This window comes from Acomys russatus, chromosome 22 (genome assembly GCF_903995435.1).
Source record: "Acomys russatus chromosome 22, mAcoRus1.1, whole genome shotgun sequence".
NCBI lineage: Eukaryota > Metazoa > Chordata > Mammalia > Rodentia > Muridae > Acomys > Acomys russatus.
Genome location: NC_067158.1, coordinates 54,802,690 through 54,830,361, shown reverse-complemented (window position 1 = coordinate 54,830,361; position 27,672 = coordinate 54,802,690). Strand labels below are relative to the sequence as shown.

Below are 27,672 nucleotides of genomic sequence, written 5' to 3'. Positions count from 1 at the left end.
CTTGCCTTTGCCTCTCCAGGTTGGAGTGTCTGTGAGGGAGCCGCCGCGCTCTCCAGTCAAGCATGCTGAGGTCGGATCTGCCCAGCCCTGGAATAGAAACCTTTGCTGGATGGAAAATCCATAAAAGAAAGCTCTTGTGAAAAGCTGACTCCTACGCGGACTCCAGTGCACCCAGGTTGGTGTTAAGGAAGGTGGCAGGAGAGAGTGGGTCTGGTTGGGAGCATGCTGTGTGGCTTTGTTCGCTGGAGCCAGTCCTCAAATGGCCATGGCCAGTTATCCGAGAGATTCCCAGGGAGGTATCCTGCTTGCTTTCTCAGTGTAATATGTTGTGTTCCTTCCTTTCCTTGTCCTTTGTCCCCTTCGTCCTCTCATCTCCCTTTTCTCTCTGACAGAGAGGAACGTCTTTGGTGCAGTTATGGAAAAATCTGCAGCCCAAGGCCACCCACAGCGGCCTCAGTAGTCTTGGCTTTGTCATAGGGAGAAAGCTGCGTCTTCACTCATGACATTATTACTTCTCTAGGATAGTACTTGGATGGGTGGCTTGTCACTCTTGGGGTAGCTGGCTGTTCACACTTTGTTTGACAAAAAGTGTTAGTACTTTTATTTTTTTCCCCACACAAAAAAATTCATTTTCAGCAATCTGTGCATTAAGATATTCATATAGAAAGGAAATGCCTCCCCCAGTAGGCTCTTAAGTAATAGTCTGTATATCAGGAGAATGTAACAATGTAAAATTCATTCCGCGGAAGTGCATGTATGGAGACAGGTACAGCAGGCAGCTGTCACTAGGAAGTGGGAATGTGGACTGGCCTTGCTTACCCTGCCTCCTTTGTAAGTCACCCAGAATTCCCCTGGACAATTACTCTGGCCCTGCTTGTAGCCTCTGTGGGGGGAGGACTCGCTGACTCACTCTGGGCATGTGACATGAGCCTATCCCGTCACGGTCACAGTGGTCAGTGTTTGGAGGCCGCAGCGCTGTCCCTGACACAAACTGAGAAGGGCCTTTCTCTTTTGTCCATTCGTTGAGCTGCAGCTGCTGGAGGCAACTTTATGAGAAATAAGTGGACGAGGAGGATTCCTAAGATAGAGATGCGGCAAGGGGCAGAAGCTGCAACACACATATGTACACAGAAATACATATACACTCGTCTGCAAGTATTCCCAGATGCACATACACATGTACATGTGTCCATACATCCTGTACACACGTATGTACATGTATAAACATACACACAAACATATGTACACACTGACACATATATCTGTACATACCTGTGCACATATAAACACACACATGCACACACATCTATATAGATCACATATACACTTATACACAATACAAGTGCACACACACACACACACACATTTTAACACATTCACATAGACAGACACACATGTGCCTGCCTGCATGCTTGCACACATAACTTCTGCTCTCAAAATTAGCCCCAAAGCAGCGTCCCCTGGTTCACTTTCTGTAAAGTAGGTCAGGTGACTGTCACATCTAAGATATCCTGAGGGCACTGGCTTCCGGGCTCTGAGGTCTCAATGTGAAATGACTGTGTTTTCCGAGGGTCACAGTGCAGAGGGCAGGCCAGTGCAGAGCTGATGGGCACTGTGGAAGGATGGCTGGAGGCTGGCCAGGTTGAAAGCAGGCATGGAGCTCCGTTGCGCTGGGTGCTGGAAGGACAGATGGGACTTAGGTTTCAGGAACAGTTGAAAATCTATTTAACTCAATTACTTGCTTTTTGAGTCTAAGAGGAAGGTTTCCCAGAGCCTATACTTAGAGCAAATTGCTGATAAGGAAGATAATTCCTTATGCTAGGAGTGGTGTCTTATTTACTGTAAATACACCGGCTGGGGAGCAGCCAAATGAGAGGTTGTCAAGAAACTGCCCAGAGTCTAACAGCCGCCCCGAGCCGGGATGCTAGCCCGGATGCTAACCAGGATGCTAGCTGGAATGCCTCTCTCACCAAAACCTCAGCTGGCTTCCATCCCAGCCAATCCTAGCACAGCAGTGACGTTTGAAGTTGCCTCCTCCCCACTCTGGTGAATATTAGACTTTATTTTTATTATTTGATTTTTTTCCATATTAACATTACTTATTATAAAATTAGTGGACTTCTTCGGGTGGTAAGTTTAGGCTGTAAAAAAAAATTGAGCAGAAAATACAGTTTTCATATAATGGTTAGTGCTTTGTTCCTGTTTATTATCTATGCTGTGTATTATTTGGCACATTTGCTAGTACTGATATAATTCATTAAAGTCTGAAATTTATATTAGGTTCCCTCTTGGTGTTGTTTCTTCTCCTCCTCCTCCTCCTCCTCCTCCTCCTTCTTCTTCTTCTTTTAAGATTTATTTATTTATTATCATATATACAGTGCTGTGTCTGCATGCACACCTGCAGGCCAGAAAGGAGCATCAGATCCCATTACGGATGGTTGTGAGCCACCATGTGGTTGCTGGGAATTGAACTCAGGACCTCTGGAAGAGCAGTCAGTGCTCTTAACCTCTGAGCCATCTCTCCAGCCCTCCTCCTCTTCCTCCTCCTCTTCGTCTTCTTCTTGCTTTTTCTTTTTGTGTGGTTTGTATATTCTGCGGTATAATTTTGTTCTTGTTATTTTGTTTGTTTTGTTTTTTGTTTTTCAAGACAGGGCTTCTCTGTGTAGCCTTGGCTATCTTCCACTTGCTCCGTAGACCAGGCTCTCCTTGAACTCACAGTGATCCACCTACCTCTGCCTCCTGAGTGCTGGGATCACAGGTGTGCACCACCAAGTCCGGATAAGATGTAATTTCTTGTGGAGGTAGTTTCTTAACTGAGGCTCTCTTTTCCCTGATGACTCCAGCTGCTGCCAACTTGAGTTGCATGCCCTACAGACTTGTAATGTACATTTCAATTAATTCTAAATTACATCAATGTAAGAACTATGTATGTGTAATCTTTTTACTGATGATATTCTTAATGGCCAGAAAGTTTTGATTATAATGAAGTTCAGTTTCTTTCTTTCTTTCTTTTAAAGGCTCCCTTGCCTCTTCTCTCTCTGTCTCTGAATCTCTCTGGATCAGAAGCATGAAAGTTGGTGTGTAGTCCAAGCTGGCTTCAAACTTGGGATATTCGTGTCTCAGCCTCCAGAGAGCTGCGTGGCAGGCACGTGCCAGCATGTAAAGTTCACGGCTTTGGTGTCATAAAACTGGTTGCTTTAATCTAAGTTCACAGATACTCTTGTTGATATACTTTTTAAAGGAACTATTAATGTTTTAGGCCTTACATTTTAGTCTTTGATTCATTTAAGGATAATTTTTATTTATGCTGGAAGTTCCAAACTACTGGTATTTTATTTTTTGCATATATATATCATATATATATTCTAGCACCATTTGTCAAAAGAACTCTTTAATTCTTTGCTTGTCAGGATACAGTGTAGAAAATCAATTATTCATCAACGTACGGCTTCTTCTGAACTCAGTCTGTTTGGGTTTGTGCTTATCCTAGGCCAGTGCTTTTTACGGTGCAGCTTTTCTGTGAAAAAGATTTGAGAACTATACTCTTCACTGCAGCCCATTTTCTTAAAAAACAAACAAAACAAAACAAAAACCAAACAAAACAAAACCCAAAGCGACAACAACAAAAACCCACCTCTTGTTGTCTTGGGGACCTTATGCCTGCATTTAAAATCTTTTTTATACTAGTGACTGTGAATGTTTCTTTGACATAACTATGAGACTCTGAGATGTAGGTGGCAATGCCCAGCCCTTCTAGAATGCACGCTCTATACCTGCCGCCCTGTCTTACCTTCCTTTTTGGCACTGGGTGTCGAACCCAGCTCTTTCCGCATGCTGACTTAGGCTCTGTCGCAGTGCTGTGTTACTGTCAGTCTGAGCAGTAAGTACTTTTCTTTTCATGAAGGTGATAAGCAATCTGTTGCCCATTTCCTCTTTGATTAAAACCATCAAAATTTCCGTGACTGCTACCTTAATCTTTTTTTTTTTGGAGCTGGAAAAATATAGGCAGTGAGCATAACCCTAACCTGATCTTTATTTTGATTTTTTTTAAGCTGGGGGTGTGGGGGTATCTAAAGTTAGGGGTCCAGAAAGATTGATCCATTGAAGTTACATACAGTTACATTTGTGAAACATTCAGCCTGTAATAATTTGACCATCAACACAAAATCTGGTCACTGAGCCCATGTAAGAACTAAGAGTGAGGTTCCTTCTGTTCCTAGAGGCCACACCTGGTAAGCACATTGATATAGAGCTTGGAATATTCTATCTTTTGATACTTTGCTTATCTTTATACTTTTCATGTTAAATAATTTGAAATATAGGTTTCCTTTAAAAGCCATGACAGACACCATATGTGAGTGACACGCAGTCAATGCTTATGTATTTTAATGCAATTACTAATAAAAGAACAAACAGTTCTTCCTGGATCCTGTACTTATCTGAAATGAATAAAACATTTAGTCTGATTATACTGTTCCAGTAAGATCTATATTCTTACACGGTAACTATCCAAAATGGAAATTTACAAATTAATTATGGGCTCAAAGAAGTATCGATTCCTAGTTTCATTCATAAGCAAAAGTAGCCTGTTGAATATTTTCACACGGACAATATTTAAACAAGTCATTGATATAAAAAAAATGAACACCAGCACCATGCAAGCTTGCATTAGAAAATTGTTTTGTGCAATATGCCTGCCCAACCCCTTTTGAGAATGAAAGAAAATGTTTTTTATTATAACTGTCATGTAGCTGAGGCCATTCTGAGGATGAAATTTAGCGTCTCAGTAAATTATTCCATATTGGTTTCATAAGCTAAATTTTCCTGGGGATACTGAACTCTTGTAGAGTTAGTTACGGCTCCGCCTCTTTTTCTGGTTCAAGTGTTGGAGTGACAAGGGAAGCTGGGCGGTAATTAGTGACTTTACCAGGATTTATCTTGGAAATAAAATGCCTGGAATGCCCGCCGCAGCTTTTGGGTTCTCAGTTCCTGACTCTCAAGAGAGGGTTGAAAATGGCCACTGATGTTGAGCAGGCATTTGCTTAGGAGAGATAAGGAAGGGATGCTGACTTGGAGCCAGTTATTAAAGTGTAATTCTTTTAAATTCCAGAGGAATGTGGTAAGATGCGCTGTGGGAGTTCCGGGGCGGGGGGGGGGGGGGGGGGGAAACAGAATGAAGCAGCCTTCAGTGGGAGACAGCCAGAGTGCAAACCCTTCCGGGCTTGGGGAGGGTATGCGCATGCTCATAATATTCCGCTGAGCATGCCCAGTATGCACTTCTCGGCTCTGCTTTCTAAAACCATCCTATGAGGAGACAGCATTACCTTACTTTTTAAATGGCTACAGAAATCCAGCATTAGAGGTTTCAACTTGACTTTGTGGAAATCTTATATCTACTCGTTTAAATTTGAATCCAGAGCTGGCCAAGTGGCTCAGCGGGTGAAGAGAAATGGCGCCAGACCTGATGGTCTGAGTTCAAGCCCCGAGAGCCCACGTGGTTGTAAGGAGAGAACTGATTTCCTGTAAGTTGTTCTTGCTTTTGCTGGCTCTCTCTTTCACTGCCATTCTCGCACTCTCACACGAAGTAATCAATAATTAAAACCGGGTTTCTTTTCCTCTCAAACTCCACGGCTTACCCATGTAAGTAGAAGCGCCCTTACAAAGCCGACTCTAGGTCTGTCTACACTTCACTTATGTTTTAAAAATGATAACTAGTGAGGTTTAAAGACTCAATAGCAGAATAAGATACTTTGGAACTTCCAGAGACAGTGCAAAACGTGAATGTAGGCTAAGCCTGAAAACTGGCCTCTTGCTAATTTTGATCAATTAGTGGAAGGTAGAGGTGTCAGTGGGCGAAGGGTCTCAAGCATTTTTACCTGTGAGAAACCTCATCCGACTCTCGGAGGTAAAAATAAAAGCAGAGAACGTGCTTAGAAGTCTCCCTGTGTTTCCTGGCTGAGGAGTGTGGCCCAGCCCTGTGCTCCATCAACCTGTTGGGAGGTGCCAGGGGCGCCATGGCCATCAGGAGAAATGGATACTCCCAAGTAGCTGCTCAGACAAGGAAAGCCTATTCCTGGCTACCCAACACACCTCCGGGAGCCCACACCTTCTGTGGGAGCCTCAGCTTTCTCTGTGTTGATTGCAGTGGGAGCTGTCTAGAATTTGACAACGGCAGGGACCAAGATCTTTCCCTCTGATAGCCTGAGCCTGCGGTCTGTGTACTAGTTTCTAGCAGTTTCTGACGGCAGTGTTGTTAGTGATGGCAATCTAGCCCTTCCTTTCTTCTCGCTTTGTGTCTGCCTTTTAGGCTATAGAAGCCACTGAAGTGAAAGCCGAGCTGCTTGGGACTCTTCTGTGAGCCATGGTGACTGGCCGCCAGCTCTGCAGGGAGCAGTGCATGGCCAGGTTGACAGAGTCCTGTCTCTCACCAGCTTGACTTTGATGGCTCTGGCTTGCTTGGCTGTCCGTTTTGTGACGCAGCTGGACGCAAAGCAGCAGAGAGGGGACTGGTTTGAGAATAAATCGCCATCGAAAACAGATGCTATGGGACCCCACGATCGCCAGCCGTGTCACACAAATGGGCTTGCTAGACTCTGTGCCAGGGTATTTGTGTAAGCGATACTGTAGCGTGTTTGCAGCGAATGAAGTCATTCTGCTTGGGTGGTGAGCTACAAAGATCTGTAGGATACAAACACGCACATACAATGGAATGGGGTTTTGTAAATCCATGTACTGCGAAACCCCGCCCCCTTTAAGGCATATATGCCGGCAATGTGCATTTTCCACCCATTAGTACTCTAGAATGTTTCTCTTTCCTCATTTTCTGTGTTGTTTGGATTTTCTAGCATGGCTACCCACCCCCCCCCAGCTCCCTCCCTCTCTTCTTCCCTTACCCTTTCCCCTTTTTCTCACTATGTTATAAAATCCTGAGTATTGAGAGAGAGAGAGAGAGAGAGAGAGAGAGAGAGAGAGAGAGAGAGAGAGAGAGAAATTTTTCCTTAGTGCTCATTTTTAGTCTTTCTTTTCTGTAAGTGCAGAGGAAGTAGGGGTGTGTGTGTGTGTGTGTGTGTGTGTGTGTGTAGAGGGGCAAAGTATATGTTAAGTCAGTAAACGTTGCTTTGGAGGCTTGTTAAGTAGAATGCTCGCCTGTCTCCCTGACCCTCGTGAGGCCTGCGCTTGATCCTTAGCTCACCCACTGGAGCTGAGGAGCACAAAGGGAACGGTATTTAGTTAACAGAGCTGCAGGACAGAGGAGCCCCAGTGCTCGAGTGTGCAGAGGGACCATCCTGCTCTGTTTGCTGTCAGAGCAGCTCGGCTTGAGCCCTGTTTGCTCTCCTGCCTGCAGAGCTGGGCTGGCTATGGGAGGTCAGTCTGATGGGAAAGCAGCAGAGCCGTTTGCTGAGAAAGGCCTGCCTGCTGGGACTGATGCCCACATAAAGCCACCTTGCCTCTAAATGACTTCTGCATCCAGATTTTGCATTTTTCTTAGTTAAAATCCCTAGAGAAAGATTGAAGGTCAAAGGAGGAGGCGGTGAGTCCTTTAAACTCCTGCAGCAGCGGTGGCCGGACTCTCCTGTCAGGAGGGTTCTCTTAACAGGCTGTATATTTTTTCTTTGGCATGGGTTTGGTCCTGATTTGAAGATTGAAATTTAATAATAGGCATGAGGATGGTGTTCTCAGACCGTAGGCAGCGGGAGTCTGGAGAACAGACCATGAGGATGGTGTTCTCAGACCGTAGGCAGCGGGAGTCTGGAGAACAGACCATGAGGATGGTGTTCTCAGACCGTAGGCAGCGGGAGTCTGGAGAACAGACCATGAGGATGGTGTTCTCAGACCGTAGGCAGCGGGAGTCTGGAGAACAGACCATGAGGATGGTGTTCTCAGACCGTAGGCAGCGGGAGTCTGGAGAACAGACCATGAGGATGGTGTTCTCAGACCGTAGGCAGCGGGAGTCTGGAGAACAGACCATGAGGATGGTGTTCTCAGACCGTAGGCAGCGGGAGTCTGGAGAACAGACCAGACCATGAGGATGGTGTTCTCAGACCGTAGGCAGCGGGAGTCTGGAGAACAGACCATGAGGATGGTGTTCTCAGACCGTAGGCAGCGGGAGTCTGGAGAACAGACCATGAGGATGGTGTTCTCAGACCGTAGGCAGCGGGAGTCTGGAGAACAGACCAGACCATGAGGATGGTGTTCTCAGACCGTTGGCAGCGGGAGTCTGGAGAACAGACCATGAGGATGGTGTTCTCAGACCGTAGGCAGCGGGAGTCTGGAGAACAGACCATGAGGATGGTGTTCTCAGACCGTAGGCAGCGGGAGTCTGGAGAACAGACCATGAGGATGGTGTTCTCAGACCGTAGGCAGCGGGAGTCTGGAGAACAGACCATGAGGATGGTGTTCTCAGACCGTAGGCAGCGGGAGTCTGGAGAACAGACCATGAGGATGGTGTTCTCAGACCATAGGCAGCGGGAGTCTGGAGAACAGACCAGACCATGAGGATGGTGTTCTCAGACCGTAGGCAGCGGGAGTCTGGAGAACAGACCATGAGGATGGTGTTCTCAGACCGTAGGCAGCGGGAGTCTGGAGAACAGACCATGAGGATGGTGTTCTCAGACCGTAGGCAGCGGGAGTCTGGAGAACAGACCATGAGGATGGTGTTCTCAGACCGTAGGCAGCGGGAGTCTGGAGAACAGACCATGAGGATGGTGTTCTCAGACCGTAGGCAGCGGGAGTCTGGAGAACAGACCATGAGGATGGTGTTCTCAGACCGTTGGCAGCGGGAGTCTGGAGAACAGACCACGGGCTCTCCTATACACACCCAGGTGCCAAGAACTAATACTTGATGGTGCCATTTAAAACTTGATGTGTGACTTTTCTAATGTCAAAAGAACTTCAGAGAGTTTTAAAATCCTAAAGTGGTTTGATAAATAGCTCATGTGACTTTCAGGTTTGTTTGTTCATCTTTCTTTAGGCTTCTGTATTAATACTTGTTTTTTTTTTTTTTTTTTCCACCTTAGTTGTATTGGGAGTTTTCTTTTTGAAGATATATTTATTTATTGTTATGTAGTCAGTGCTCTGTCTGCATGTACTCCTGCAGGCCAGAAAAGGGCATCAGATTACATTATAGATGGCTGTGAGCCACCGTGTGTTTGCTGGGAATTAGACTCAGGACCTCTGGAAGAACTGCCAGTGCTCTTAACCTCTGAGCCATCTCTCCAGCCCCCGTGTTGGGAGCTTTGGTCTCCTTGTTCTAACCACTTTAAACCACAGTGCAGGAATTGTAATGCATTAGGGAGCTTAAGGAGGGAGTTCACCAAACTCACGTGCATATAATTATTTGTGCTTATGATAGAAAAGGTCATGAACAGCGCCACTGCCACCTGAGGTCCTGATGGAGAAAAGCTGGTCATGCTCCGGTAAACTCTTCTCTCTGTCATATCTGGTAATTTAAAAAATTCAAGGCAGATGGGCTGGAGAGATGGCTCAGCGGTTAAGAGCGCCACCTGCTCTTCCTGAAAAAGGTCCTGAGTTCAATTCCCAGCAACCACATGGTGGCTCACAACCATCTATAATGTGATCGGATACCCTCTTCTGCAGGTAAACTACTCATATGCAACAAATAATAAAAAATAAATTCAAGGCAGCCAGTATCTCAACAGAAAATTGACACGTGAGCTGAGGTGTGCAGAAGAGTGAGTGCAGCTTCCCCGGCTTGGCTGCCGAGCAAGGAAGCTCTAGTGTGGCGCAGCCTCCTTAGATTGTAAGGAGGACAGGAGTTTGGATTTTTATGTGACCAACATTAAAGAACACCATGCCCTTGCCAAATGACCTGCTTCCTCCATTGGTGTTCATTCCAAAATCACTTCCGGTGCTGCAGGAGTCACGGGGCCTCAGTCCTGGCATGGTACACAGTGTGTGTGTGGAGTGTGTCAATCCTGGGATGGCAGTGGCGCTGTTCGTGTGTGTGTGTGGGGGATGTATAGTGGGTTAGTTGGGACATGTAGCAGTTTCAGGGGTAACCTTAATGCTGCGGGTGGCTCAGGCTGAGATCTGAGCAAGGAGGGCATTAGCATGAGCAGAGCATTCTGGGAAGACTTCACAGAGGCCCACATCTACAGTCAGCTTCAAAGGGGCTGGAGGATCTTAAGGAGAGGGTCACTGATGGAGGGGCGAACCACTGGAATGCAGAGGTAGGGTGATAGGAAGCTGTCTGAGGTCCTGGGGTGGGGTAGGGGGTGGGGGGAGAGCCAGGAGGCTGGCCTCGGCTTGGGGTCTTGGCAAAGGTTTATGCTGAGTGAGAGCCATCCTGAGTAGTCGGTGCCACAGTGGCAGCCGCCGGCCACGGGCACTGCTGCTGTGTTTGGTAGTGTGAAGGGAGAGGAGAGAACTGAAAAGGGAAAGAGGCGAAGTGTGGCTACCATAGCCATCTTGAATGAGAAGAATCTAAGCTGGGCTTAGTCATAGTCAGGGAGGGCAAAGAAACGCTGGGTGTGGTGGCACACACCCGCAACCCCAGCACTCAGGGGACGAAGCAGGAAGAGCAAAAGTTCAAGGTTAACTGCACCCCCCAAAGGACGCATTTCCAAACTCTAGTCTGGCAGAAAACCTAGCCGACTTGACTTTCACAGTGTCTCCATACCACCATGGCCTGACTGTTCATTCTGCCTGGCCTGCCTGATGCCAGTGACCTCTTAGCTGACAGCTCTGACTTGATTCTCTCAATAGAACGGCCCTATCATCACTCAGAGCATACATGACATTTCTTTTAAAACTTAGGGTAACTCTTCTTCCTCCTCATAGTAAAAGTTCTTATAATTGTCCGGAAGGTTCCAGGTGCCTGTGGCTCTTGACCTCTGACCTGGTCTGTGACACCCTTCCTTCTTGCTGACTGTTCCATCCATGGTGGCCTTGGGCTCAATGGCCATATTTCTCCTGAGGGCCTTTGCAATGCCTGTTTCTCCTGCTTGCATCCTCATCTCTGTCTACACAGTCACACCCTCTCCTCCTTAAATCTTTCTTCTTATTGAACCCTGCTTTTACTGACGTGTTGGAAACTGCAGACCTTCCTGACTGACATTCAGCCCCAGTTCCTTCCCCTGTGGAGTTTACCCTCTTCTAACACACTGAATTATAATACTTACATCTTAGTTAGTTTCTCTTCCCTCCTTTAAAGTTATACGATACGTTCCGCACATATTATACATATTTACATATATTCCCCCCTCCCCGGAATGTGTGCAAATATACCTTTATACGTATTCTAAAAGGCGGGGATTTTTCTTTGTTTTTGCTTGCTGATATATTCCTGCCACCTCGAATGGTGCTGGCTGGGGTGCTCAGCAAATACTTACCGAAGGCCTGAGTAAGGAGCTGTCGAGTGGCGCTTGAGGTCTACTGAGTGCTGGACAGTTAAAATCTGAAGGGGGAGAAAGCCCTGCCTTCAGCTGGGGAAGCTAAGCGTGTTGACTTTCATACAGTCCACCCAAAGTCTGCAAACACAGCAAAGGAGTAAGAGGTTTTCCTTTCTGAGCCAGGTGTAGACAGCCAATAGGCACTTCCCAAGGCACATAGTTAGAGGGGGAGGAGCCATGGGAAGTGTAGTTTGGAGCTGGGAATGTGCCCCAAGTTAGGTACAGGCGAGCCATCGAGCCATCAGTACAGTCAGATGGGCGCAGGTGGTAGGGGGTGGCTTAACGTAAGGCTGGATGGAAAATGGGGCCAGGCTGAGGGGCCTTGGCTGCTGTGCACAGGGGTTGGAGTTCTTGCATTTGCTGAGCTCCTTCTGTATGTACGTCGGGTACAGTGCTGGGTGCTGGGGCTGCAAAGACGAGTTGGCCTTTCTTTAGTCTCTGTGTTCATCCTCTATAGAGGACGTGGACTTCTTTAGTCTCTGTGTTCATCCTCTATAGAGGACATGGACTTCTTTAGTCTCTGTGTTCGCGGATGTGGAGCGAATGGAGGCACGATAGGGTTAGAGTTTAGAGGAGACCAGGGAGGCACCGGGAGGAGGGGCTCAGTGAATGCCAAGTGGTGCGGGTGTGAGTGGAGGCAGAGTTCTCTTGTTCACAGCGGGGACTTGTGAGTAGATGGGTGGGTAGATGGGTGGTGAGTATGTTGTCTGTATGAGGAGAGACATGGGGAGGAGGCTGGGAATGCCCATCACACGCCAGAGGGATGCGAAGGAGAGTGAAAAATATGAAATAGTATTTCAAATGTTTTCTCTTCAGGCAAAGATGCAAGTGTACCAACTGGAATAGGGTGTGCATTTATACGCTGACTAACAGGAGAAATGATCTGCAGTTCTATGGGATGTGGTGACTGTGTGTGTACGTGTGTGAGAGTGTGCATGCGTGTGTGTCAGAGTGTGTAAATGTGTATGTGTGTGAGTGTGTACCCGCATGTGTGAGTGCATGTGTGTGTTTGAGTGTGCATCTGTGTGCATGTGTGTGAGAGAGAGAGAGAGTGTGTGTGTGTGTGTGTGTGTGTGTGTGTGTGTAAGTAGGTAGGTAGGTAGTGAGCTTTATCTTGTGCACCTGGCCCTTTAAAGGATCCCTAGTTGCTAAACTCCTGGCCAGTTAAGTATCCTTAGCCTTTGGAACTGCTTGACCTTATGACCTTCAGTGTTGGATATAAAAATATAAAAAAGGCCAGCAGAGCCCGAGAAAGGGAGATTGAGTAGAGTGAGAAGAGGAGGGAGTTGGGGCAGAAGATACTGACGTGACACAACCGAGCCAGGCACAGTTGAGCCGAGCAGATAGGTTAGCCTGGAGCTGCTGGTATGGAGAAACCTGGGGGAGGGGCTGTTTAAGCAGACTGTTGGGGGACTGAGGGAGGAATGGTTGGGAGGAACATTTGAAGGGGCTTGGCTGGCAACTGGGAGGAACACGGGCATAGAACTCAGGGACCCACAAAGAACCCACAGAGCAGCAAAGATGCCTACAATTGGCACCCAATGTGAGGCTGTTTGTAGGAAACCTTGAAAAAGAAAGGAAGAAAGAAAAAGAAAAAAACCCCCTACATTTTACATGTGTGAGTTTGATCGCTTGCTTCTTGAAGAAATGCATTCAGCCAAGAGATGGATGTGGAAGAAAATTACTTAGCAAGGCAGCAGTTTAGTTAATAAAGCTAAGCGTGATCCCCCCAAAGGGACTGGAGTTGCTGCCGGAGGCTGGGAGCAGCCTATCGGTCTCTGCATTGTGGATTTTAAATCAGTTTTACGAATATTCATAAGATGGGTGTTGGAGCATCCAGGCCCTTCAGGCCCTAGGCAGAGAACCCCTCCTCCATCCCCAAGGCTCCTGTAGGAGGGAGTCCAGCCCTTTAGTGTCTGGGGGGCTGAACAGCCTGAGTAAGAGTCACACACACAGTTACCAGCTCTATCCTTGCTCTTATCTGGCCAGGCTGGCTGCTCACACCCAGCTACAAGCCCTTCTGTTTGCCTTCCTCAGTGTGGTCAACCTGTCTGGCTTAGCCCTAACTTTTGAACTTGTGTTTTAGTGTACAGGCTTGTTTTCACTCTAAGCCTAAGGCATTGGTTGGAGGAAGGCAACAGCTTTGTCTCTTCAGTTCTGTATCTCTCGGTTCTTACTGCCGCTGCCTGGAACCCGGTATATCCTCAGCAAACGTCTGTGGTTCCTGAGGAACACAGGCTCGAGGAGAGAACTGAAGTTATGAACCTTTATACATGAGAGTTAAAGACTTTGTGAAAATAAATTTGGTCATTATTTTGATTATGTAGTTGTTCAAGCTTGGGAATAATCCATCTTCTAGACCGTATTGGTTATTTTTCTGTTGCTGTGATGAAATACCCTTAAGGAAGAAAGCCTGGGGTAGTATTTCCTTTTCTATTGTTGTGATAGAATACCATGGCAAATGCAGCTTAGAAAATATTTTAACTGGGCTTATGGTTCTTGAGGGCTAGAGTCTGTGATGACCGACTGAAGGCATTGGAGGCCAGAGCCGCCGAGAGCTCACGCCTCAAACCGCAAGCAGGGAGCACAAGTCTACTGAAACCTCACCGCCTCCCCCTGCCCCCGGCGACTCACCCTCCCCAATAAGACTGAGCCTCCTAGTCTTTCCCAAACAGTTTCACCAACAGGGGACTGAAGATGAAAACATATGAGCCTATGGGGGCCATAGTCACTCAGACCACCATAGTGGGGAAGGTGTGTTAGCCGGAGTTTCAGGTTGGCCTGTCACATCGTATCAGCCACCAGGATATGCTTCCTTCAGCAAGGTTCTACCTACTAAAGGTTTTATAACTTCCCTAACAATGCCACCATTTGGGGATCAAGTGTTCAGATATACAAGCCTTTGGTGGACATTTTTTATTCAAACCACAACACAGATGCTTGGTTTTATCTCTGATACTATCATTTGTTGACCCTGGTGTTGTGGTGGGAACTCGCAATCCAGAATAACGCCATAAAGGAAGTCAATGAAGGGAGCGGCTACAAGTAAAGGCACACGTCCATTCAACGGAGGGAGCAGCTACAGGTAAAGGCACACGTCCATTCAACGGAGGGAGCGGCTACACGTAAGGGCACGCTTCTGTTAATGTCAGGCGTAATCCCTGGTAGAGCCCCTTTTGTGGGATTGTCTGAGACTGCCCGGGAACTAGTGCTCAGCGTTCTTTTGGAGATTGTTCCCCTTTTCTCCCCAGAGACTTCATGGTGGATGAGATGGATATGAGAAGGAATATTTCATACGGACAGCGAAAGCCACATTTGCCTTTGTCCTGGCCACAATTGGAGCCACATTGGGACATCATTGAATATCATGTTTTCTTGTTATGAAAGAATGGTGGTGCGTTTTTTAAAGACGTGTCAGCTGTGACAGGCGTGTTGCACCTTGGTAGCCCGTGTGTCTCTGATAATAAGCCCAGCTGGGAAGCACAGCCTTACTATGCAGTAGCCTCTTACTGCGCCTTGGGCTATGTTGTAGCTTCTCAGAACCCCTGCGTTGAAATCCTGCTTCACAGTGAAAGTCTGTTTGGAGGCGGGGTCTTTGAAGAGGTGGTTCAGCTCAAGTGAGGTGAAGGGCCGTTGGGGTGGCTCTGTTCTGGCATGAGAGGGGTCCGACAGGAAGAAGAGATTGGGTGTAGGTGTAACCTTGGGAAGATGAGGTGAAACATGAGGTGATCGCCATGCACAGGCTGTAGAGAGAGGCCCTAGGAGAAACCAAGTCCATAGAGTCATGATCTCGGACCTCCGATTTCTGTTTGTGACGCTTCCCCTACCCCCATCAGGGACACCTTGTGACAGCAGAAAACTGCAGCTCTTTTCCAGCATCCTAGCTCTGGGCAGCCATGCAGCCGTTTTCCTGCAGGGTTCTCCAGAGCGCCTGTGCAGGATTGATGGGCAGCTCTGTTCTGCTGCTTTAGTCTCCATTTCTGATTGTTTTTTTTCCCCCCTTGAAGCTGCATGCCAGCGTTTCCATTTCCCTCAGAAACTCCATTAGAGAGTGAGACAAAGCCTTGGTGTTTACCCTTGGGCGTTCTGTGGTGGGAAGACTTTTCATCTGCTCCCTTAGTCCTAAGCTCAGCAGAATGTGTGGGCGTCCTGCTAAGGCAGGGCAGCCGTGTAGGCGGCTGACTCTGGCATGGATCGGACTACGCTCAGGCGAAGCCAGCGTTGGAGGCCAAGCCTGCTTTCTCAGGAGACTGTCCCGCGGCAGCCTGGCATTTGAGCAAGGCTTAGTGGAATCCTTAGTTTTCACAGTGCATCTGTGAGGTGTTCCCTCTGGCCTGCTGATTTGACTTTGATTTACATGGAAATTCTTTAAGAAGTAGAACACTTGAGAGGTCTCTTAAAGAACTTAGAAAAATATTCATTTCACGTTCCAGTAGATTCCACCTGGGTAGGGTAAGTAGAAACTGCAGGATGATGAGGTGCTAGCATTTAATTCTTTCCTGTTCCAACTGCTGGGAGGCTCGGCACCTAGGTATGTAAAACCCAGAGTGAGGGATTCCTTTTCACTACTGTGTATCCAAGGCTGGACACACATACTTGATGCTAGTGCCCCTGTGTTCCCTGTGTGATTATTACCCCAAGGAGTGTGGCTTCCAACTCTGTGTTTTCACATATTTCTGTTATGCAAGAGGAAGGTGACTGCCATTATCATAGCACAGTGAAATTTGGAATCATCTGCTTCAAGTTATGAAAGATGATATTTTGGCTGTGCTTTTGCCCAGCCTGGTCTGTTCAGTTCATTTTATGGCTCACGGGAATGGATGACCCTGAAGTCCTGCAGCACCTGTAGTCAAAATAGTTCTTGTTTTGGGGCTCATAGAAGAGGGCACACTTGGAAGAGTCGGAAAGGTCCTGAAAGCAACACATTGCAGTCTTAGCCTATGTCATCCTACAGTCTCCCGTGGCGTAAAGCCTGGGAAGCTGTGTCTGTCTGTCTGTCTGTCTGTCTCCCTCTCTCTCTCTCCCGCTCTTTCTCTTTTTTCTCTGTCTCCCAGATTTTGTTATAGCTCTTGTTTTTCCTTGTGTGTGTATGTGTATATGCATGTATGTGTGTACGTGCATGTGTGTATGTATGTGTTTCTATATGAGGGTGTGTGTATATGAGCGCACGCGCGTGTGTATGAACGTGTGTGTACGTGTGTGTTTGTATGTGTGTATGTGTGTATGAACATGTGTGTATGCATGTGTGTGTACGTGTATGTGCTTGTATATGAGTGTGTATGTACGTGCGTGTGTGTATGAGCGTGTGTGTGCTCACGTGTGTGCGCACGTGTGTGTGCACGTGTGTGTGTGTATGATCTCCACATGCCCTCTGTGGAGTTGATTTCCCCCTCTCTCTCTATGGGTTATAGCTCAAATGTAGATCATCAGGCTTACGCATAAGGACTCTAACCACTGAGCCATTTGCCCCAGCTCTCCGCTCACTTCTGATAGAGGGAGAACTAAGAGTTGAATTTCTTCACTAGAATAAAAGATGAAGATTCTTGGGTAAGAAAAAAAAAACCCACTATTTTACTTGAAGTGGGGGGGAAGCCGGTGTGTTTCCTCAGTGTGAAGGCCCAAGCCCACAGCTTTGCACATGCCGGACAAGCTCTTTGCCCTCCCACAAAGCCGTCTTTAGAATGGTTTGGATCAGAGTTCAGCAGAGTAGCTTGTACACCCCCAGTTCTGGCTTATCTCAGATGCAGAGGTGATCCACAAAAACAAAATGGTTTCCCCCAGTCGGGCGGGCAGGCTCCTGGGGTGCGAGGCGACAGGGGGCGCACATCGCAGTGGCGTGTGAGACCACAGGGGGTGCACATCGCAGTGGCTGTGGGTGTACAGTTTACAGGAGCCCTGCTGTGCTGATGCACTCTGTGCTGTGTATGGTGCATTCTGGGTACAGCTGTAGACAGTGGTTATAACAGATAGTTGTATCACCCTCGAATCTAAGCTGTTTACTGCCTAGCAGATTACAGGACTTCTTCAATATCATGGTGTGAACAGTTGTTTATATTTAATGTGACTTTTTAGTTTATTGTGTCCAGTTCTGGTCCTGATGTGCAAGGTGGAGAGTCTGTGTAGAATGGTGGGTCAGTTGGTCCATAGACTAAGTTTTAAATATAAACGATCCCTCTATAGCATCTTTGAAAGATGCCTGCAGAGTGTCCTGGCCACAGGAAACACAGATGCAGTCCTTAAGAAAATAGATCAGCAGTTCTTCTCATTTTTTTTCCCTAGACAAATCATTCCTTCAATGTATCTCAAATGAGTGCTGCCTGACTTATCATTTACCGCCCGAGGCAGTGGGGGTGCCTCCTAACACACACACACAGCTCTCCTGTTTACCGCCCGAGGCAGTGGGGGTGCCTCCTAACACACACACACACACACACACACACACACACACACACACACACACACACACACACGGCTCTCCTGTTTACCGCCCGAGGCAGTGGGGGTGCCTCCTAACACACATGGCTCTCTGTTTTGGACCACACATTTTCATGAGGGAGACAGACCATAAGCAAACATATAATAGAGTGGGGTCATAGCCACAGAGAAGGAGAACAAGCTGGGGCGTGAGGGGCCGTGAGGGCTTCCTGAAGCCAACTGTAGGTTAGCTGGCATCTATGGTGGAAAGCCAGGGAGCAGGTGTTATAAAGGGACTGTCTGAGGCCAAGGCCTTCTGGGTGGAGCCAGCTTGGCTTAGTTTGAGAAGCCAGGACGTTGCCCCCTAGGCACAAGATGCACAAGTGAAGTGCACTCACAAGTGCAAGGTGAGTTGGAGAGGAGCTGCAGGGCAAAGGGCTACACGGTGGTGAGGGGACAGGTTTTGCTGTGGGACAGGGCCACAGGATGGTGAGGGGACAGGTTTTGCTGTAGGACAGGGCCACAGGGTGGTGAGGGAACAGATTTTGCTGTGAGACAGAGCCTTGCTATGTAATTACCAAAGAATAACAAAGATTTGAAAAGAAGAAAGCTGAGTGAGCATAACTAGTCTCCATTTGTGGCTTCCCAGTTGTGGACACAGTGTAAGCAGCTACCTCAGGAGCCAAGCGCCACAACTTCCCCACATGAACGCCTGTACCAAGTCAGTCCTTGGTCCCCTAAGCGCCTTTATCAGAGATTTTACTCATAGCAACTGAAAAATTCACTAACTCCCCCTCCCTCCTCTATCGAAAGACACACTCCGCTGTGCACAGCAAAAGGGTGCACCCATGAAGCAGGGCATACAGCAAACACACCCAAGTCCTTTTGGCTATTCTGTAATGACTTTTTTTTACTCACTAAAATTAGAGGATTTTTTTTTCACTTTTCTGTTGGAATCTAGAACTTACTGTTTATTGTGTTACAAGGAGGGTTTGGATAGGGCTGCATGGCCCATTTTCATTCCTGATGAACCGGGGGCACATGGGCGACCGACAGTAGCTACACGTTTTTCTCTGAAACACAGCGCCTTTTATGTGGGCGCAGAAGGAAAAACATTGCTGGTGAGGGAGAAATCTAAAGCCTGTGCTGGGTTTGGCTTTTCTGGTTGCACAGCCACAGAGCAAGGGTTGACTTTTAGCCACTCCAGTCCAGATGGCTTCGGTGTGTTTTGCCACTGGCCATGTTAAAGGTGTGAAGACATGGAGATCTTATTCATGAAAGTGCTTCTCTTTGACAATGTCTGTGATGTCCTGTGCTTGCCCGGCCAGCGGCCTGAGTTAGCCACTTCTGAAAACCAATGGTACCTTTATATTCTGTACTAGAGATAGAACCGAGTTTTGGTTCCCCCCCCCACCCCCCCAATCATTTCATCTTTTGAACATACTTGAGTTTTCGTTAGATTCTGAGATTGGAAGACTTGAGTAACAAAACAGTCAGTTTAGCCAGGGTGTCACAGAGAGAAGCATACCAGGCAGAGCCTTATTCTGGGCTATAGTGCTTTTGAAAGAAGCCAATTGGTTGGATGGCAAAACTCATTCCCCACCTTCTCTGAACGTGCCCATAAATCGGGGACTGCGGTGCATCGTCGGGATGGTTCGGGCCCCCGTTTGGAGGCTAAAGGCCTCTGGTCATAAAAGCCTTGTTCTCTTTCTTTGTGATGACCAGTGTGATTATTAAACACGATCCAAGGAAAAGAACCCTTGCCCCTCCCCACCTCCCATGTTGAATTTCCTGTAAGTTTTGTGGAGCCAGATTGGTGTATGTTTTTCTGTCTTTGTTTTGATTTGTTTTGCTTGTGGGTCAACCTTGCATGGTGAGTATCCATGTGGTGGACCTGAGGCACTGGAGAGCTCCCTCCTGCCATGCAGGTGGCGCTGGGTTAGCTCTGAGGGGTGGTTTACAGAGCTCTGCTCTGGATAGCTTGCGTGAACTATGTTTTTCTTTAGGTTGGAAATGGTTATTTCTTTCCCATTCACATCACAGTGTTTTTACGAGGCCCCCACGGACAAACAGGAAATGCTGTAGTGTTGCTACTTCCTTTTGTCACTTAAATTGTCAAATGGTGTCTATTAAACACGTGTGTGTTTCTGTGGCTCAGCTCAGTTCCCAGGAGTTTGGTCTGAGGAAGAACTGCCATCAGTTCACAGTGCTTTTATTAGGCTGGCCTCACCCAGCAAAGTCTTTCCAGGAGGACGCCTAGGGCATCTCGCTGAAACCTCTGGAGAGGAATTTCCTACAGAGAGAGGGCAAAGGACGTTAAACAGGGTCTCTGAAGGACTGAATTGCCTTCCTTTGAAAAAGGGGGTGAAAAGTGTTTTCCAATACCATAAATTAATTATATAAAACACCGGGTTGTATTATGGCATTTTCATACGTGTCTATAATATATTTTGATTGTATTTATTCCACATACCCTCTCTTGTCCCCTGCCACTCTTAACTGATCCCCTCCTTATCTCTCCTCTCCTCTCTTCTCCTCTTCTCCCCGCTCCCTTTCTTTCTTTCATGGCACAATGAGTTTATTAGAGTTGCTTATAGGAGCACTGGCAGTGGCTACACTGAAGACATCTCTCTCCCTCCCTGCCCTTGAGTCTTTATGGATGGCCGTGTCTCATGAGGCCTCCCTCTTCCATGACATGGTGTTGTTGGGCCCCATCTCATGCAGGTAACCACAGCTACTGTGAGATCAAGAATGCAGTAGCCGTATCATGCCCAGAAAACAGTGTTTCATAAAAGTCTACTACCTCCTCTGGCTTTTCCTTTTTCAATTCTCTTCCACAGCGTTCCCTGATCTTTGACGGGGCTGATACAGATACCCTATTTATGGCCTGGCGTTCCATAGTCATTGATTCTCAGTTAGGAGTCTCTGTAGTCACCACTGACCATGGCAGAAAGCAGCTTCTCCGAGGAAAGCTGACAGCAGGACTAACCTATGGGCACAAACAATTAGTTAGAAGGTCATGTGATCAGCACACCATGTCCATCTAGCAAAACAACAGCAATGGCTCTCTCACCAGGCTGTGACCTCTGTGGCCTTGAGCTTTTTGACTAGGCTTATAGTACCACACACGTATTTGCTGTAGTGGGGCAGGCCTCAAGCCTAACCACAAGGTAGCTGGTTATTCCCATAACAGATTTGCCAAGACCAGGGTCTTGTCTGACGACTTGGTTCTGTTGCATGCATGGTTCACAGCTGAGTAAGCAGCCTGCAGCCTGAGAAATAGCTGTACTGACCCTTTTTAAAAGGAGCTGTGTGTGTGTGTGTGTGTGTGTGTGTGTGTGTGTGTGTGTACGTACGTGCACGCACATGTTCCACATGTGTATGCGTGCCTAGGGATGCCAGAAGAGGGTGTTAGCTATTTTTGAGCTGGAGTTACAGGCAGCTGTGAGCCTCTGGACTGTTATGAACTGAATTTGGGCCCTTTGGAAAAGGCACTGTTAATGGCCAGGCCACCGCTTACCCCCAGGGAGCTGCCGTCTTTAGGGAGGAATCAGGCAGTTTAGGGCATGTGTTAACACCCAGATTCTTACAATTTTAGGCTCGTGAGTGTAGAACTGGGGACTTGGGATTGTCTGGCTGGTTTTGTTAGATTTCCTGCTGTCTTTCTGACACGATGCAGAGGGGGAGACTGGGAGCCTAGCGAACTGAGCTGAAACCTCTTGAGGTTCCGTGAGTGGAGGGCTATAGAAGAAGGAGAGAGTAAGTTTGAAAGCTATGTGTCATGCGTTCCATTGAAGAGCCTAGGTGAAATATGTTTTCCGGGAACACCCCATTCCCCTGTTTTTGTACTGACCGCTGACTAAAGCTGACTGGCCTTTATGCAATTAGTTTTAAGAAATAATTTAGGACAACAGCAAGAGTACTGAACTCACTGGGTGTGGGGGGACATGTCTCTAGCCTGAGCGCGCGAGACTCCAAGGCAAAAGGATCAGGAGTTCAAGGCCAGCCTGAGGTTTCTCCCATCACATGGCACAACTGTTGCTGCACATACAAGGACATAAAAGAACAGAGGATGTTACAGCGTTACAAACAGCCTGCCTCTCGTGTCCATCATCATCACTGTTTTTTCCTATTGGTTTTTAGCTACATCAGACCCTATTTTAAAAAAGGACCCCCCCCCCCAAAAAAAAACACCCTACAAACATCGAAATTCGTGCTTTTAAAAATTAACAGATTTTATTCAGTCAGAAATGGAGTTTTAGGTTTCTGGAAAGGTGGAGAGAGTTCAGAGAGTTAACATGTAGCTCCCTACCTTATTTCTCCTGTTATTGACATCTTACAATAAGTACTATGGCACTTGTGTTATCGCTTTAGTGGGCTGACAGCAGCACCCTGCGAGCGGTCCCTAGTTTGTTCACGTCTCTAGTTTTGACTACAAGTCAGGTCTCCCCTGTTTCACTTCCTACTTTCTTCACAGGAACAACTGTTGCTTGACACACAGTGATGTAGAAAATGGAGGGAAGGATATTACCCATCAGCCCCTATCTTATTCCACCGTGATCACCATCCTCCCTTCTTTGTTTCAGTTGTACAAATGCACACACGTGTGTCATTTCGGTTCTGATGAGCTGTTTTGGAGCCAGCTATGGATCCAAGACACAACTGCATGTCCAAAATCAGGAAACAGCAGTATTTTAGAAGCAAGCGCTGTTATCATTCCCAACAAAAGCAATGCTGGCCCCTAAATGTTATTTAATATTTGTTCATAGCCAGATATGACCTCCCTTAATATCTTGAGATAGTTTTAAATTAGAGTCCAGACAGACAGAGGACTGTGTGTCTCATTGCCCTTGCTTGTCAGCGCTTGAACCTCCTTAGCTTGCAAGTCAGATGGTAGGACCTGAGCTGTGAGTGTGGGAAGGCCGTGGTGGTTCTGCTCCACCCACCCTGTCTTTTGCCAGTGCAGTTTGTAATAAAATCGAGATCGATTTCACTAAAGCAAGTAGATGAAGTCTGCGTGAATCCCAATGTGCCCTCTCTTGGGGTGGTGACTGAAGCAGGTTTTGACATCTCAAGGGATCACACACCGCCTCCCCTCCCCCTGACTTGGCGAATGCTGCCTTATCTTAGATAACCCTAAGCTAGACTCAGAATTCAGTATACAGTGACGCATTGCTTGCTGTTGAACCCACATCTCCTGGGTCTCAGCTTTCCAGATATGAAGCCACATCCCGAGTAGACACCACAGAAATGATTTGTGGCTTCGTTGCATCTGCAAGCCTCATGGTTTTGGTTTTAATCCTTGGGGTGGAATTTCACAGTGAGTTTCGCAATCTTCCTTTAAGGACGAAAAGTAAGAAGAGGACTGTGGGTGGAATCACAGTTTGAGCACACAAAACCTAGGCGAGAGCCTCACCTGCAAGTGAGAAGAGGACAAAGGACCAACTACCGCGCTTTGCTTCGCTTTAACCCTGAGAGTCCTAGGCATGCTGCCAGTGCCTTAGGGTTCCTCCCCACTTCAGCTCCTCCTGGACCACAGAGGTAGCGAGTGACGGGAACTGTTGCAGGGGGAAAAGCCCAGCAGCTGGGGATGCTCCTTCTGCGAGCGGTTGCACCCGCTGGAAGCTCGGAAGAGGAGCTGCACACTTCGGGATGTGCCCCTGGGAATGGGCACCGAACGCTTTGCTCACACTTCAGAGGAGGGGGCAGGTTCTGAGGAGCACACGTCTCTGGCTCACCTGCAGGTGTGCGGTGAACTTTCCCCCCGTTTGTCTCGTGGAGTCTTGTTGCAGAACTCAGCTCCGAGAAGAGCGCTCTTTGTTTCCACTTCCATGTGGTTCCGTTGACCCACTTGGAAGCGGTTCAGCTGAGCACCTGGTTGCTTTCTCTTCGCTCCTTAGTTTGGATTGCCTTTTATTATTGTATTCCAACCGATTCTCATACTTTCTCTTCCCAGGGAACCTGAGGAAAGCAATGCTTGTACATTGTACCTCTGTGTGTTAAGGGTAATTACCGTTTTCTGTCACTTTCCGTGCTCAACGGAGAAGAGAGGGGAATTGCTAAATTCACCAGTGTTGTCCCTTTAGTCTTCTTAACATCCTTAAATAAAGATGTTGTCTTGCTGAATGGAAGCCCTAAATATACAATTATTTTTGTCATGTGTATAATTAGCATTTAAATATTTTGTTTCAAGTAGCACAGAGTCGTCACAGAGAACTTGAAAACTCTAGAAGAACCGGAGATGGAACCCAGAGTCGTTTTTGAGTCTGTGTGCTGCCATTTTGGACTACAGGCCACGCTCGACAGTGTTAGCATCTCTTGGGAGGTTATTAGAAATGCAGTCTGGAACTCCACCGCAGACACACTGAACCCTAGCATGATTGGACTGTGCTTACCTGTGCACTGAAATCTGGAGGTACTGCTCCAGAATGCGTCACCCAGGGAAGCAGGCGAACAGGGACCCCAGCGGCCAGGTTTTGTGCTTGAGTCTTCACGTTCCCTGTCACTGCTTTGAGACAATCCCCAGGATATAGTAAAGATAAAAAACGGAGCTACTAAAAGGAACAGACACATGGCTTTAGACAGTTGGTTGTGTCACATGCAGTCATTCATTCAATGAGTGTGTTTAAGTGCCTACTGTGTGCCTTGAAGCCAGGGCGGCACTCAGCATGGCCTGCAGTAGAAGTGTCTGAAGGGTAAAGAGGAGACAGTCGAGTGTGCAGGGATGAAGGGCAGAAAGAAAGATGGTTTCCGGTGACACCTCAAAGCAGAAATCAATGAGTGTGAGTTATGAGTGCTCGTAGGTTCTGAGAGAGTGCAAAGTCGGGTAAGATGCATCGCACCCCCCCCTTTTTTTTTTTAGGAAGACCTTGTGCTGAGTTTAAGGACAGAGAACTATAATAAAGTATAAATAATGCAACACGTGTTGGTGTGAGGGAGGCTATAACCAGAAGGTCATGGGCTGAATATCAGCCCCATAATTCTGTGTCCTTGGACAAGCTTATTTCCAGGTTACTGACTGGTCGGTCACCTTCTTCTTCTGGGATAGGTAGAAAATGCTAACAATTGCTTTACAGCATTATGGTACTTTTCTTTTTAGAGTGAGACAGCATAACAAAAACATTTAGGTTTTATAGATGTATGTAGTCACTGCTGTGTGTCAAAAGCTTCTCAGAAGTGCCAAAGACGGGAAGGTTCTGAGGAAAATCAGATTATTTGATCTGGGATATTCGAGGCTGTGCACTGTGCGGAGGAGGTGGATGAGATGGGGACACCATAGAGGAGGATCCTGCAGTTTTGAAATCAGATGTCTGGGGGGATAAATTCTGTTTCAGGTATGCTAAGTTCAAAATAACTACTCAAAGCAGTGCAACTGGGATGCACGTTTGCTGACATGAGGTGTCCCAAGGGAGCTCGCCCTCTGTTCCGTGTTCATGCAAGGGTGGGTCCGAGCAGTGTAGACAAGACTCTTTGGAAGGATCCATAGATGCACAGGGTTAGTCACCAGGGAGAGAGGAGAAGGCAGGGCATTTACGATCTGAAGGCTTGCTACCTCCTCCCCATGTGTGGGGGCGAGCCCAGGTGCCACCTCCTCCCCATGTGTGGGGGCGAGCCCCGGTGCACCTCTTCCCCATGTGTGTGGGTGAGCCCAGGTGTACCTCCTCCCCATGTGCATGGGTGAGCCCAGGTGCCACCTCCTCTCCATGTGTGGGGGCGAGCCCAGGTACACCTCCTCCCCATGTGCACAGGGTTAGTCACCAGGGAGAGAGGAGAAGGCAGGGTGTTTACAATCTGAAGGCTTGTCACCTCCTCCCCATGTGTAGGGGTGAGCCCAGCTGCCACCTCCTCCCCATGTATGTGGGATAGCCCAGGTGCCACCTCCTCCCCATGTGTATGGGCGAGCCCAGGTGCACCTCCTCCCCATGTGTGTGGGCAAGTCCAGGTGCCACCTCCTCCCCATGTGTGTGGATGAGCCCAGGTGCACCTCCTCCCCATGTGCATGGGCGAGCCCAGGTGCACCTCCTCCCCATTTGTGGGTGATGCCAGGTATTCTGCGGCTGATTGGCACTTGCTGTTTCTATCCTTCCTTGGATTTCTTTTCTTTCACAGGGTTCTTCAACTATTGCTTCAGATCAGAGATGAGATTTTAAAAGAAAGAAAGGAAGAAAGAAAGAAAGAAAGAAAGAAAACTGGAATAATCACTCTAACATAGGAGAAATTACATTACTATTTGTGTCAGCTTGCTTTCATTTGTGACCTCCATTATAACTCACTTAATGCAGAGTTGAGTACTGAGTGCGGTTACTATGGTTACTGGCTTTTATACATTACAACTAGCCTGCCACATAGTATGTTCATATTTTGCCAAGTTTATTTTATGTCTATTTTCTTCCCAGTTTTCAGTACCTCTGCTTGTCTATACATATCTCTTTCCCTCTGCTTTCTCCTTGTGCATATTCAAAATGTCAGAAACAGATTCCAGTTAGTTATTGAGGTCATGACCCTCTAGCTTTTGAATGTTCAATATATATATCTCCAAAGCATATATCCCATAATACCATCATCACTACTAACAGTAATATTTGAATACCTGTTTAAATATCGCATTAATATTTTTAATACCTTATCCAAATCCAAGGCACAGTCATGATCATTCATTGCTTTTTTTTTTTTTTTTTTTTTTTTTTCGAGACAGGGATTCTCTGTGTAGCCTTGGCTGTCCTGGACTCACTTTCTAGACCAGGCTGGCCTCGAGATCTACCTGCCTCTGCCTCCCAAGTGCTGGGATTAAAGGTGTGTGCCACCATGCCCTGCTCAGTCATTGCATTTTGTCTCTTTATTTCCTTTCATCCAGAACAGTCACCCCAAGTTTGTTCAGTTTTTATTGTTCACGGCATTGCTGTTTTAGAACAGTGGGTCCTAATCTGTTGGTTGTGACCTCTTTGGGGGCCAAGTGATCCTTTCATAGGGGTCGCCTAAGCCCATCAGAAAACACATGTATTTACATTACGATTTATAACGGTGGCAAAATTTACAGTATGAAGTAGCAACAAAGCAGTCTTCTGGTTGGGAGCTGTACTAAAGGGTCGCAGCGTTAGGAAGGTGAGAACCGCTCGCCTCGGCAGGTGCCGGAGCATTCATCTGGTAGAATAAGCTGGCTGGCTTATTGTTACCTTATGATGTCAGAGAGCTAGACACATTTGCTACACTGCTTATCTTCTGACTGGTTTTGCCAGGTGTCACTTGGATGAGGTGATCTCCCAGAGACCTGCGTTGTAGGGGTGCATTTCCCTGGGAAAGCGATAGGCAGCCCTGGTGGGGTGGCAGTCTGGGCTGCGTGAGCACTGGGTTTCCAGTACTCTCTCTCTAACTGGCTTAGCATGTATTTATGGTCCTTGGCTGAGCCAGTGTCATGCCTTGATGGCGACAAGGTGGGATTTGTGTGTGTGTGTGTGTGTGTGTGTGTGTGTGTGTAGGGCAGAGAACAAATTTAAGGAGTCATTGCTCTTCCTTCTACCCTTATGTGGATTCTGGGGCTCAAACTCAGGTTGTCAGTGCCTTTATGTCTTGAACCATCTTGCTGGTCCAAAATTACTCTTTTACAATGTTCAAACTGTCCTACATTGGGCCAGTGGGCGCTCCATCCAGCCAGCTCCAACTTCCTTTAGCCACACCTGCACGCTGTTGGAGCATCCTTCTCTATCTGGCATAGTGAGAAATTCTAGACTGATTTCCTGCATTTCTTATTCCTGAGTTGGACCCAGCTATTGCCCCGCCCCCCCTTCCTCCTCCCCCTCCCCCCTCCCCAGTGAGCTAAAATGTTTAAATCAAGATCTGGGTGGTTGGA

The 27,672-nt window shown here is 47.3% G+C and overlaps 1 protein-coding gene across 6 annotated transcripts in view; it reads left to right on the top strand.

Moving 5' to 3' along the window:
* The window catches only part of Apbb2 (amyloid beta precursor protein binding family B member 2), a 315,732-nt gene that overhangs the window by 75,593 nt on the left and 212,467 nt on the right, over positions 1 to 27,672 (top strand). For all 6 annotated transcript variants that reach the window (XM_051165209.1, XM_051165207.1, XM_051165208.1 and 3 more), the window contains exon 2: positions 20 to 175. The gene's annotated coding sequence lies outside the window, so the exon portion shown is untranslated. The remainder of the gene's footprint in view (positions 1 to 19; positions 176 to 27,672) is intronic.